The 14,080-nt window shown below is 34.9% G+C and overlaps 1 protein-coding gene across 1 annotated transcript in view; it reads right to left on the bottom strand.

The window, feature by feature from the left end:
• LOC148605642 (actin-5-like) overlaps positions 1 to 8,478 on the bottom strand; it is a 128,352-nt gene extending 119,874 nt beyond the window's left edge. Inside the window, exon 1 of the mRNA XM_088548374.1 lies at positions 8,306 to 8,478. The gene's annotated coding sequence lies outside the window, so the exon portion shown is untranslated. The remainder of the gene's footprint in view (positions 1 to 8,305) is intronic.
• Positions 8,479 to 14,080: the final 5,602 nt, after the last annotated feature.

Genomic DNA, 14,080 nt, shown 5'->3' with positions numbered 1-14,080 from the left:
GGCCCTGCTTGATACAAGTTTCTAGTTACATGTATGCGCACTAGCACTGATAATTACAAAAGACCCCACATTACATTTTAAAGTTTTACGCCGTATTCACATCTTAAATCATAAAAAAAAATTTAAATAAAATAAAATTGAAGTAAATTTTATCTTCTTCAGACCTACAGAAAAACACTTATATTACAAGTTTCTGCACGTAGGCTAATCGACACATTTTCTGTCCATTCAATGGCAAACATTTCACTTTTTTTTTCTTTTAAATCAGTACTGACAGCCGCTTGACGATGGTTTACTTATTTAACAAATAATTGTGTTAGTATCTTTTGTATTTACAGGCTTAGAATTACTATATTAAAGGCAAGTTGCCGCCAAAATATCCTTTACTCTACATGATAGAACAGTAATTCTGATTGGTTGGAATTCCCAGTGAAATTTCAATCCGTGGTATAAAAGGAAAACCTGTGCCTAGACAGTGTGCCATGTCATAGAGAGTATGAATTGGTAAAGTAGTCTCCAGGGGAAGTAAATGAGAGAAACGAACTCATAGATTCTCGTATCTGAATACTCTTGAGGGAAGTCAACTAGCTCGGACTGGTGAACTACCAGCTTTTGTGCCATAGAAGCCAAGAAGAGATATGTACTTAGATGCCAAAGAACATCCACTCAGTCTGAAGGTCGCAGACTCCGAGAAGATACCAGATGATTTTCATACATAAAACAGCCCTTTTAAGGGCTACCTAATATATTTCAAAAAGATTCTTAAATTGAAAAAAAAAGAAAGAAAATGGCATAAAAATGGTCCCACTACTGTAGTTTTGTCCCTTCAAACCTATAAACTACATGTACCATACATGTAAGACCTCCGAATTGATGAGAAAAAAAACCCGAAAGCCATTTTATCAGTCAATGGAAGTAGTTCAATTCGAACTTAATATACTTGTAACTTTTCTTCATGTATAAAGTTCATGTATATGTACAAGGTAGAAATTTGAGCCCGATGCATGAATTTTTGTGTCGATATGCACAGGCACATAATGTAACACTGACCAAATTGTGTATTATGCTTTTACTACACGACTCATTTTCAAAGGACGAGCTTGGTACATGTATTTGTTACAATCATACATGTTCGTTAATGTAGGAGGAATAGGGCATATGCTGTAAAGAGCCTTATATGATTTGTTTACATTTTTCTTTTGTTTCCATATTATCCAACAATACCGTCAAACAACACATATACACGTAATCAGTGTGTTTTGATCTTTTAGAGTTGTGAACACTGCTCACTTTCTGTACCTCCCATTTTATTAGATCTCTAACTATAATCAATTAAAGCTAAGCCATGCTCTAGTTACAATGTTTCTCAAATGATCCGCCTTTTGCTTATAAAATCCATTAAACTTGCTCGATTCATTATATATATATAGGCCGTTATGAGGGAAAAAAGCAACATACGTAGATACATGTAAAAGTGGTCAAAGGTGTACATGTACGGCACTATAACGTTTTTGAAAACTTCACATGCAACCTGCTCTTATCACGGCCTTGCTCGTAAACATATTGTGTTTTATTTCGTCGGTCCTGATCGCCATGCAGTCAAGGTAGAAGTTAGCTGGCGCACGGGGAAGCGTGCCGAGGGGAGTGAAGGAACTTCGATGTTATAGAAAGACGAAGCTAAAGATACCCCAAGAAGGTGATGCGTTGTAAAATCCATGGTGCATCCGTAAAATCCGCGGCGCGACCAAACCAGTACATTCCCAAAACAGCGCCACTTTTAATGACAGAATCATCGAAATCTTTCCAAAAGATTCTTAAATTGATATTTATAATAAAATGCTCAAGGCCCTGCTTGATACAAGTTTCTAGTTACATGTATGCGCACTAGCACTGATAATTACAAAAGACCCCACATTACATTTTAAAGTTTTACGCCGTATTCACATCTTAAATCATAAAAAAAAATTTAAATAAAATAAAATTGAAGTAAATTTTATCTTCTTCAGACCTACAGAAAAACACTTATATTACAAGTTTCTGCACGTAGGCTAATCGACACATTTTCTGTCCATTCAATGGCAAACATTTCACTTTTTTTTTCTTTTAAATCAGTACTGACAGCCGCTTGACGATGGTTTACTTATTTAACAAATAATTGTGTTAGTATCTTTTGTATTTACAGGCTTAGAATTACTATATTAAAGGCAAGTTGCCGCCAAAATATCCTTTACTCTACATGATAGAACAGTAATTCTGATTGGTTGGAATTCCCAGTGAAATTTCAATCCGTGGTATAAAAGGAAAACCTGTGCCTAGACAGTGTGCCATGTCATAGAGAGTATGAATTGGTAAAGTAGTCTCCAGGGGAAGTAAATGAGAGAAACGAACTCATAGATTCTCGTATCTGAATACTCTTGAGGGAAGTCAACTAGCTCGGACTGGTGAACTACCAGCTTTTGTGCCATAGAAGCCAAGAAGAGATATGTACTTAGATGCCAAAGAACATCCACTCAGTCTGAAGGTCGCAGACTCCGAGAAGATACCAGATGATTTTCATACATAAAACAGCCCTTTTAAGGCTACCTAATATATTTCAAAAAGATTCTTAAATTGAAAAAAAAAGAAAGAAAATGGCATAAAAAGGGTCCCACTACTGTAGTTTTGTCCCTTCAAACCTATAAACTACATGTACCATACATGTAAGACCTCCGAATTGATGAGAAAAAAAAACCCGAAAGCCATTTTATCAGTCAATGGAAGTAGTTCAATTCGAACTTAATATACTTGTAACTTTTCTTCATGTATAAAGTTCATGTATATGTACAAGGTAGAAATTTGAGCCCGATGCATGAATTTTTGTGTCGATATGCACAGGCACATAATGTAACACTGACCAAATTGTGTATTATGCTTTTACTACACGACTCATTTTCAAAGGACGAGCTTGGTACATGTATTTGTTACAATCATACATGTTCGTTAATGTAGGAGGAATAGGGCATATGCTGTAAAGAGCCTTATATGATTTGTTTACATTTTTCTTTTGTTTCCATATTATCCAACAATACCGTCAAACAACACATATACACGTAATCAGTGTGTTTTGATCTTTTAGAGTTGTGAACACTGCTCACTTTCTGTACCTCCCATTTTATTAGATCTCTAACTATAATCAATTAAAGCTAAGCCCTGCTCAAGTTACAATGTATCTCAAATGATCCGCCTTTTGCTTATAAAATCCATTAAACTTGCTCGATTCATTATATATATATAGGCCGTTATGAGGGAAAAAAGCAACATACGTAGATACATGTAAAAGTGGTCAAAGGTGTACATGTACGGCACTATAACGTTTTTGAAAACTTCACATGCAACCTGCTCTTATCACGGCCTTGCTCGTAAACATATTGTGTTTTATTTCGTCGGATGGCGAAATGGAGGCGAAGTGAGTGGACGGACGAGTTAGAGCTCCGTCAATATGTTTTATATATCAGACTTTTTTGGTTAGATATCTATTATCTTATAACATCATGTGCTTTTGTTATCAATATGAATATCAAATGAGACATTTTTGTGGATTTATTCTATGGCACGTAAGAGAAAAAGGAAATCAAAAAGTACTCAGACCCCAACCGATAGCAATATGGCGGCCCCCATACCGAATGTAAACATTAGTTCACCCGAGCTATCTCAAGTCATTGCGAATGCAAATGAGTCTATTTACGGTGTTAGAAGTACCAATCCAACCATGTTTCATCCCTCCATTCAACAACAGCAACATAGCACACCTATAAGCAATTTTTCTACTACACCCATGTTCAACATGACTCAACATCTGCCAGGCCCAAATGTACCAAATTTGCCTATACATAACTCTCTTCAAGTTCCACAACCTACTCATCAGCAACCCATATCTACATGTGATAGTTCCACACTACAAACAATTCTAGAAACCATAAACTTCATGAATACAAGGTTGAATAAACTTGATAAGCTAGGTGAACTTATTGCCAGAGTGTCAGCTATGGAATCACATTTTACCAAAATAAACTGTGAAATAAAAGATATAAAGCATGATTTAAAACAGCAATCAGATAGATTAACTAATGAGGAATTCCACTATAATTTAGTTGAAAACAGGGTGTCTGGCTTAGAAACTGAAAGAGATAAACTTGTGTTTGAAAATGGTATGCTACAGGAAAAACTTCTTGCAATGCAGGCTCACTCGATGAAATATAACCTCATTTTTAATGGCATTGAGGAGTCCCGAGATCCTGAAAATGAAAATGCAGAAGAGGTTGTTAAAAACTTTATACATACTGAACTTGGTATTGACAATGCTCAAAATATTGAATTCTGTAATGTTCATAGGCTTAGACAAAGGGTTGACAGAAAGCCCAGGAACATTTTTGCCAAGTTTGCTAAGTAAAGTGACCATGAACGGGTAAGGTCAGCTGCCATTGATAAACTCAAAGGGAGAAGGGGCGTTGCAGTTTTCCAACAATACCCCACTGAAATAAGCAACAGGAGAAAAGAACTTATCCCGAAAATGATTGAGCTTAAGCAGCAGGGTAATCGTAATGTACGACTAGTATTGGATAAACTGTACGTTGGGAACCAGTTGTTCAACAACCCCCTTAATGAACAGGCATTTCCTATGGACAATCAACGTCCATCTACTAGTAGACAACCTACTATACCTCCTCCAACTCAAGTGTCCAGGGAACCACCTCCGCAATTCTTTGGTCAGCCCGGAAACCAACGTGGTGACTTTTGCATCCCCCCTCCCGCTGGGGGTAGCTAGGAACTCGCTAACAGGAGTCGAACTGTGAACGTTGGTAGTGATGTGTTAAAAAACATACACGTATCGTGTTTAAATGTCTGTGGGCTCAAGTCCAAATTGTTGTGTCCAGAATTTTGTAATTTAATAAAGACAAATGACATTTTAATTTTTGTAGAAACAAAAACTGATAGTTATGATGATATTGAAGGCAATTTGCCAAAAGGTTATTTATGTTTTTCAAAATATAGGTCGAAATTTGTAAAGAAATCAGGTGGAATTGTAATTGTTTATCGAGAAGGGCTAAAAGATTTTTTAAAATTTCATATTACAAATTGTGATTTTGTTCAGTGGGTGGAAATCCAATCAGAAATTTTGAGTAGTGACAAAAATTTATTATTGGGTGGAATTTATATACCTCCTGAAAATACTAAGTATGCTTCTAACGAAGCATTTACAGATATAGAAAATGAAATGTTGGTGTTAAACAGTAAAACAGATTGTAATGTCTGTCTTGTTGGTGATTTTAATGCTAAAACTAAGCTTCTGAATGATGTGGTTATACCAGAAGACTCTCTCTTTGAAATATTAGATGAAATTGTAGATGATGATGACCTATTGTCTTATGTATATGATTATCAGGTGTTAGTACAAAATAATATTCCTTTACAAAGGTATTCTACAGATCAGTCAGCTCCAAATAATTTTGGGTATAAATTGATTGAGTTTTGTAAAAGAAATAATTTGTATATAGGTAATGGTAGATTACCAGGAAATGACTACCAAGTCGGTATTAAAACTTGTAAAAATGTTTCATTAATTGACTATGTATTATTGTCTTCGCATTGTTTTGAATTGTTTAGTTTATTTAATGTGAATGACTTTGATCCGTTATTTTCTGACGTACATAATTGTATTACGTTTTGTCTCAATGCTTCAGTGCGCACAGTTACTATAAATCCCACGCCTCCACCTTATAACTCACTTACGCATGTCCCTAGATGGGTGAGTAATAAGGAGAACCGGTTTATTGAATCGATTAATAATGACGTCACATGTCTAACTGAGTTACAAACAAAATTGGAAGAAATTCGGTCACAGGGTCAAGGTGAAGTGTCTGTTGATAGTTTAAACGAAGTTGTCCGTCAAATTGCTGCTTTGTTTAAAAAATCGGCATTGTCTTCATTTGGCAAACCAAAGCGCCGTAGTACCGAAAAAGAAAATCATAAAGTTTGGTTCGATAAAAAGTGTGCCGAATCACGTGCAAAATTTCATAAGGCACGGAATCGGTATAGTTTTATTAAGAATAGAGAAAACCGGGAGGCTCTTAAAAATGCAAGTAAACAGTACAAATCGCAAATGAATACGAGTTACAAAAATTATCAGCACAGATTCGAACAAGATTTACGTCTAACCTCCAAGAAAGATTCAAAAAAACTTTGGAAAATTTTGAATCGAGTAAGAAAAGGAGGAACAAATGCTCATAATAAAATCACTATTGAGCAATTGTACGAATACTTTAAATCGTTAAATAAAAATGACGATGATACGGAGTTTGATCCTGATGCTGATAGTTTTAATGTTGATGAAGATGTGATTGCCATTTTGGATTGTCCTATTACTGAAGATGAAATCAAGTTGGCAATTAAATCTTTAAAAAATGGTAAAGCGTCAGGTGACGATGAAATTGTCAATGAATTTATAAAAAGTTCTATTGCCAATATGTTGCCAATATATGTAAAATTGTTCAATATTGTTTTAGATACGGGCTTGATACCTGATACTTGGTTGTCTGGAATTATTAAACCCATATACAAAAACAAAGGTGATCGGGATGATTTAGATAATTATAGAGCAATTTGTCTTACATCCAACTTGGGTAAAGTGTTTACCTCTGTGATAAACACTAGACTCAATAAGATGTCTGATGAATTTCGACTTATATCTGACTCTCAAGGTGGTTTCAGGAAAGGTTATAGTGCACAGGACAATATATTTATTCTTCACTCCCTCATTTCTCTATATCTTTCATCAGGTAAAAAATTGTACTGTGCTTTCATTGATTTCAGGAAAGCTTTTGACACAGTTTGGAGAGTTGGATTATTTCAAAAATTATTAAAAAATAATATTACTGGGAAAGTGTTTAATGTCATTTTGAACATGTACACTAATATTAAATCATGTGTTAAAATGGGAGAACTTAAAACAGAATATTTCCCATGTGAAATAGGGGTCCGTCAAGGGGAAAAACTCTCTCCATTTCTGTTTGCCTTGTATCTAAACGATCTGGAAGAGTTTTTTACCGAAAACTCTATTTCAAGTTTACAATATCTAGATACAAAAAGTTTAGAAAATATAGGATTTTATATTAAATTGTTTATACTTCTATATGCAGATGACACTGTAATTTTTGCGGATACACCTGAGGAATTACAAACTGCTTTAGATGTATTTGAACAATATTGTGCAACTTGGAAGCTGACTGTGAACGTTTCAAAAACAAAAATTATAATTTTTTCTAAGCGGAAATCTACTAGAAGGGTACATTTTAATATTTTTGAGCAGAATATAGAAATATGTGATTCGTATACATATCTGGGTCTTATATTCAATTATAATGGTAATTTTTATAAGTCCAGAAACAAACTCGTAGAGCAGGCACAAAAAGCTCTTTATGCTCTTTATTACAAGGTAAATAACATAAGTATTCCCATAGATTTGCAATTGAAATTATTTGACTCATTAGTAGCCCCTATTTTAACCTATTCTTCAGAAATATGGGGCTTTGAAAATAAGTCAAATATAGAAAAAATTCAACTTCAATTTTGCAAGAAAATCCTAAATCTCCGTTCATCTACTCCAAATTTTATGGTGTATGGAGAGTTAGGACGATATCCTATTGAAATCAGCATCAAGCTTAAAATGATATGTTTCTGGTTTAAACTTGTAAATAACACAGATAAATTATCTGGTAAATTGTATAATCTTATGTTCAATATGTATGAAAACGGTGATCGATCTTTCAAATGGATATGTTACATAAAATCAATTTTTGATGATATTGGATATAGTGAAATTTGGAATATACAAGGGAATGTTAATATCAATTTTCTTAAACTTCTTGTGAAACAGATCTTGCAAGACCAGTTCATACAGAAATGGTATTCTGATATTGATGTTTCGTCCAGAGGAAATTTTTATTCGAAGTTTAAAATTGAGTTTCGTCTCGAGCCATACTTACTGAGACTCAAAAAATATCACAGAACAGTTATATGTAAACTTCGAACATGCAATATAAAATTTCCTATGGAAACAGGAAGATGGTACGGAACACCACAACATGAACGGGTCTGCACTTTATGTCGAACAGGTCTTGGGGATGAGTTTCATTATGTTGCTTTGTGCAATCATGATCTTGTAACCGAACTTAGAAATAAGTATATTCCAGGTTACTATACAGCCAATCCGAATGTTAATAAATTGTATGGAATGATAATGTATTGTAACACAAATGTATTGACTGACCTTTCTATCTTCATCGCAAAAGTTGCAAAACTTTTGTAGGCACACAGTAATCCCATATATAAATATATTTTTTTAAATTGTATACTAGTACACATATTGTCACATTAATCCGCTAAACCTATATGAGAGTTTGACTTTCTTTTATAAACGTGTTGTAAAATACAAACCACGTGATATAATTTCCGGTGATGATAAGGCTAAATGTCCTTTTGAATTTCAATACATTTGTGTGACAATGAATTAGTGTATTTTGTTTTTGTGTATTTAAAAATATTGTCTGTTGTCTACTCATTTCGTTTCCATTGTAAACTGTATATATATATTCGCTCCTGTTCCGTAGCATGAACTACGGCTGAGTGTTTTTCTAAATAAAAGTAAAGTAAAAAAAAAAGTAAAAAGTCCTGATCGCCATGCAGTCAAGGTAGAAGTTAGCTGGCGCACGGGGAAGCGTGCCGAGGGGAGTGAAGGAACTTCGATGTTATAGAAAGACGAAGCTAAAGATACCCCAAGAAGGTGATGCGTTGTAAAATCCATGGTGCATCCGTAAAATCCGCGGCGCGACCAAACCAGTACATTCCCAAAAGAGCGCCACTTTTAATGACAGAATCATCGAAATCTTTCCAAAAGATTCTTAAATTGGTATTTATAATAAAATGCTCAAGGCCCTGCTTGATACAAGTTTCTAGTTACATGTATGCGCACTAGCACTGATAATTACAAAAGACCCCACATTACATTTTAAAGTTTTACGCCGTATTCACATCTTAAATCATAAAATAAAATTTAAATAAAATAAAATTGAAGTAAATTTTATCTTCTTCAGACCTACAGAAAAACACTTAAATTACAAGTTTCTGCACGTAGGCTAATCGACACATTTTCTGTCCATTCAATGGCAAACGTTGCACGTTTTTTTCTTTTAAATCAGTACTGACAGCCGCTTGACGATGGTTTACTTATTTAGCAAATAATTGTGTTAGTATCTTTTGTATTTACAGGCTTAGAATTACTATATTAAAAGCAAGTTGCCGCCAAAATATCCTTTACTCTACATGATAGAACAGTAATTCTGATTGGTTGGAATTCCCAGTGAAATTTCAATCCGTGGTATAAAAGGAAAAACTGTGCCTAGACAGTGTGCCATGTCATACAGAGTATGAATTGGTTAAGTAGTCTCCAGGGGAAGAAAATGAGAGAAACGAACTCATAGATTCTCGTATCTGAATACTCTTGAGGGAAGTCAACTAGCTCGGACTGGTGAACTACCAGCTTTTGTGCCATACAAGCCAAGAAGAGATATGTACTTAGATGCCAAAGAACATCCACTCAGTCTGAAGGTCGCAGACTCCGAGAAGATACCAGATGATTTTCATACATAAAACAGCCCTTTTAAGGGCTACCTAATATATTTCAAAAAGATTCTTAAATTGAAAAAAAAAGAAAGAAAATGGCATAAAAAGGGTCCCCCTACTGTAGTTTTGTCCCTTCACATCTATAAACTACATGTACCATACATGTAAGACCTCCGAATTGATGAGAAAAAAAAAACCGAAAGCCATTTTATCAGTCAATGGAAGTAGTTCAATTCGAACTTAATATACTTGTAACTTTTCTTCATGTATAAAGTTCATGTACATGTACAAGGTAGAAATTTGAGCCCGATGCATGAATTTTTATGTGTCGATATGCACAGGCACATAATGTAACACTGACCAAATTGTGTATTATGCTTTTACTACACGACTCATTTTCAAAGGACGAGCTTGGTACATGTATTTGTTACAATCATACATGTTCGTTAATGTAGGAGGAATAGGGCATATGCTGTAAAGAGCCTTATATGATTTGTTTACATTTTTCTTTTGTTTCCATATTATCCAACAATACCGTCAAACAACACATATACACGTAATCAGTGTGTTTTGATCTTTTAGAGTTGTGAACACTGCTCACTTTCTGTACCTCCCATTTTATTAGATCTCTAACTATAATCAATTAAAGCTAAGCCATGCTCAAGTTACAATGTATCTCAAATTATCCGCCTTTTGCTTATAAAATCCATTAAACTTGCTCGATTCATTATATATATATAGGCCGTTATGAAGGGAAAAAAGCAACATACGTAGATACATGTTTTAGTGGTCAAAGGTGTACATGTACGGCACTATAACGTTTTTGAAAACTTCACATGCAACCTGCTCTTATCACGGCCTTGCTCGTAAACATATTGTGTTTTATTTCGTCGGTCCTGATCGCCATGCAGTCAAGGTAGAAGTTAGCTGGCGCACGGGGAAGCGTGCCGAGGGGAGTGAAGGAACTTCGATGTTATAGAAAGACGAAGCTAAAGATACCCCAAGAAGGTGATGCGTTGTAAAATCCATGGTGCATCCGTAAAATCCGCGGCGCGACCAAACCAGTACATTCCCAAAACAGCGCCACTTTTAATGACAGAATCATCGAAATCTTTCCAAAAGATTCTTAAATTGATATTTATAATAAAATGCTCAAGGCCCTGCTTGATACAAGTTTCTAGTTACATGTATGCGCACTAGCACTGATAATTACAAAAGACCCCACATTACATTTTAAAGTTTTACGCCGTATTCACATCTTAAATCATAAAAAAAAATTTAAATAAAATAAAATTGAAGTAAATTTTATCTTCTTCAGACCTACAGAAAAACACTTAAATTACAAGTTTCTGCACGTAGGCTAATCGACACATTTTCTGTCCATTCAATGGCAAACGTTGCACGTTTTTTTTTCTTTTAAATCAGTACTGACAGCCGCTTGACGATGGTTTACTTATTGAGCAAATAATTGTGTTAGTATCTTTTGTATTTACAGGCTTAGAATTACTATATTAAAGGCAAGTTGCCGCCAAAATATCCTTTACTCTACATGATAGAACAGTAATTCTGATTGGTTGGAATTCCCAGTGAAATTTCAATCCGTGGTATAAAAGGAAAAACTGTGCCAAGACAGTGTGCCATGTCATACAGAGTATGAATTGGTTAAGTAGTCTCCAGGGGAAGAAAATGAGAGAAACGAACTCATAGATCCTCGTATCTGAATACTCTTGAGGGAAGTCAACTAGCTCGGACTGGTGAACTACCAGCTTTTGTGCCATAGAAGCCAAGAAGAGATATGTACTTAGATGCCAAAGAACATCCACTCAGTCTGAAGGTCGCAGACTCCGAGAAGATACCAGATGATTTTCATACATAAAACAGCCCTTTTAAGGGCTACCTAATATATTTCAAAAAGATTCTTAAATTGAAAAAAAAGAAAGAAAATGGCATAAAAAGGGTCCCCCTACTGTAGTTTTGTCCCTTCAAACCTATAAACTACATGTACCATACATGTAAGACCTCCGAATTGATGAGAAAAAAAACCCGAAAGCCATTTTATCAGTCAATGGAAGTAGTTCAATTCGAACTTAATATACTTGTAACTTTTCTTCATGTATAAAGTTCATGTACATGTACAAGGTAGAAATTTGAGCCCGATGCATGAATTTTTATGTATCGATATGCACAGGCACATAATGTAACACTGACCAAATTGTGTATTATGCTTTTACTACACGACTCATTTTCAAAGGACGAGCTTGGTACATGTATTTGTTACAATCATACATGTTCGTTAATGTAGGAGGAATAGGGCATATGCTGTAAAGAGCATTATATGATTTGTTTACATTTTTCTTTTGTTTCCATATTATCCAACAATACCGTCAAACAACACATATACACGTAATCAGTGTGTTTTGATCTTTTAGAGTTGTGAACACTGCTCACTTTCTGTACCTCCCATTTTATTAGATCTCTAACTATAATCAATTAAAGCTAAGCCCTGCTCAAGTTACAATGTATCTCAAATGATCCGCCTTTTGCTTATAAAATCCATTAAACTTGCTCGATTCATTATATATATATAGGCCGTTATGAGGGAAAAAAGCAACATACGTAGATACATGTAAAAGTGGTCAAAGGTGTACATGTACGGCACTATAACGTTTTTGAAAACTTCACATGCAACCTGCTCTTATCACGGCCTTGCTCGTAAACATATTGTGTTTTATTTCGTCGGTCCTGATCGCCATGCAGTCAAGGTAGAAGTTAGCTGGCGCACGGGGAAGCGTGCCGAGGGGAGTGAAGGAACTTCGATGTTATAGAAAGACGAAGCTAAAGATACCCCAAGAAGGTGATGCGTTGTAAAATCCATGGTGCATCCGTAAAATCCGCGGCGCGACCAAACCAGTACATTCCCAAAACAGCGCCACTTTTAATGACAGAATCATCGAAATCTTTCCAAAAGATTCTTAAATTGATATTTATAATAAAATGCTCAAGGCCCTGCTTGATACAAGTTTCTAGTTACATGTATGCGCACTAGCACTGATAATTACAAAAGACCCCACATTACATTTTAAAGTTTTACGCCGTATTCACATCTTAAATCATAAAAAAAAATTTAAATAAAATAAAATTGAAGTAAATTTTATCTTCTTCAGACCTACAGAAAAACACTTATATTACAAGTTTCTGCACGTAGGCTAATCGACACATTTTCTGTCCATTCAATGGCAAACATTTCACTTTTTTTTTCTTTTAAATCAGTACTGACAGCCGCTTGACGATGGTTTACTTATTTAACAAATAATTGTGTTAGTATCTTTTGTATTTACAGGCTTAGAATTACTATATTAAAGGCAAGTTGCCGCCAAAATATCCTTTACTCTACATGATAGAACAGTAATTCTGATTGGTTGGAATTCCCAGTGAAATTTCAATCCGTGGTATAAAAGGAAAACCTGTGCCTAGACAGTGTGCCATGTCATAGAGAGTATGAATTGGTAAAGTAGTCTCCAGGGGAAGTAAATGAGAGAAACGAACTCATAGATTCTCGTATCTGAATACTCTTGAGGGAAGTCAACTAGCTCGGACTGGTGAACTACCAGCTTTTGTGCCATAGAAGCCAAGAAGAGATATGTACTTAGATGCCAAAGAACATCCACTCAATCTGAAGGTCGCAGACTCCGAGAAGATACCAGATGATTTTCATACATAAAACAGCCCTTTTAAGGGCTACCTAATATATTTCAAAAAGATTCTTAAATTGAAAAAAAAGAAAGAAAATGGCATAAAAAGGGCCCCCCTACTGTAGTTTTGTCCCTTCAAATCTATAAACTACATGTACCATACATGTAAGACCTCCGAATTGATGAGAAAAAAAAACCGAAAGCCATTTTATCAGTCAATGGAAGTAGTTCAATTCGAACTTAATATACTTGTAACTTTTCTTCATGTATAAAGTTCATGTACATGTACAAGGTAGAAATTTGAGCCCGATGCATGAATTTTTATGTGTCGATATGCACAGGCACATAATGTAACACTGACCAAATTGTGTATTATGCTTTTACTACACGACTCATTTTCAAAGGACGAGCTTGGTACATGTATTTGTTACAATCATACATGTTCGTTGATGTAGGAGGAATAGGGCATATGCTGTAAAGAGCCTTATATGATTTGTTTACATTTTTCTTTTGTTTCCATATTATCCAACAATACCGTCAAACAACACATATACACGTAATCAGTGTGTTTTGATCTTTTAGAGTTGTGAACACTGCTCACTTTCTGTACCTCCCATTTTATTAGATCTCTAACTATAATCAATTAAAGCTAAGCCATGCTCTAGTTACAATGTTTCTCAAATGATCCGCCTTTTGCTTATAAAATCCATTAAACTTGCTCGATTCATTAT

The sequence above is a fragment of the Perna viridis genome, chromosome 10, assembly GCF_037379345.1.
Source record: "Perna viridis isolate PV_CMFRI_1.1 ecotype Kerala chromosome 10, ASM3737934v1, whole genome shotgun sequence".
NCBI classification, from domain to species: domain Eukaryota; kingdom Metazoa; phylum Mollusca; class Bivalvia; order Mytilida; family Mytilidae; genus Perna; species Perna viridis.
The sequence above is the reverse complement of the archived record's forward strand: the minus strand, read 5'-3'. Positions and strand labels throughout refer to the sequence as shown.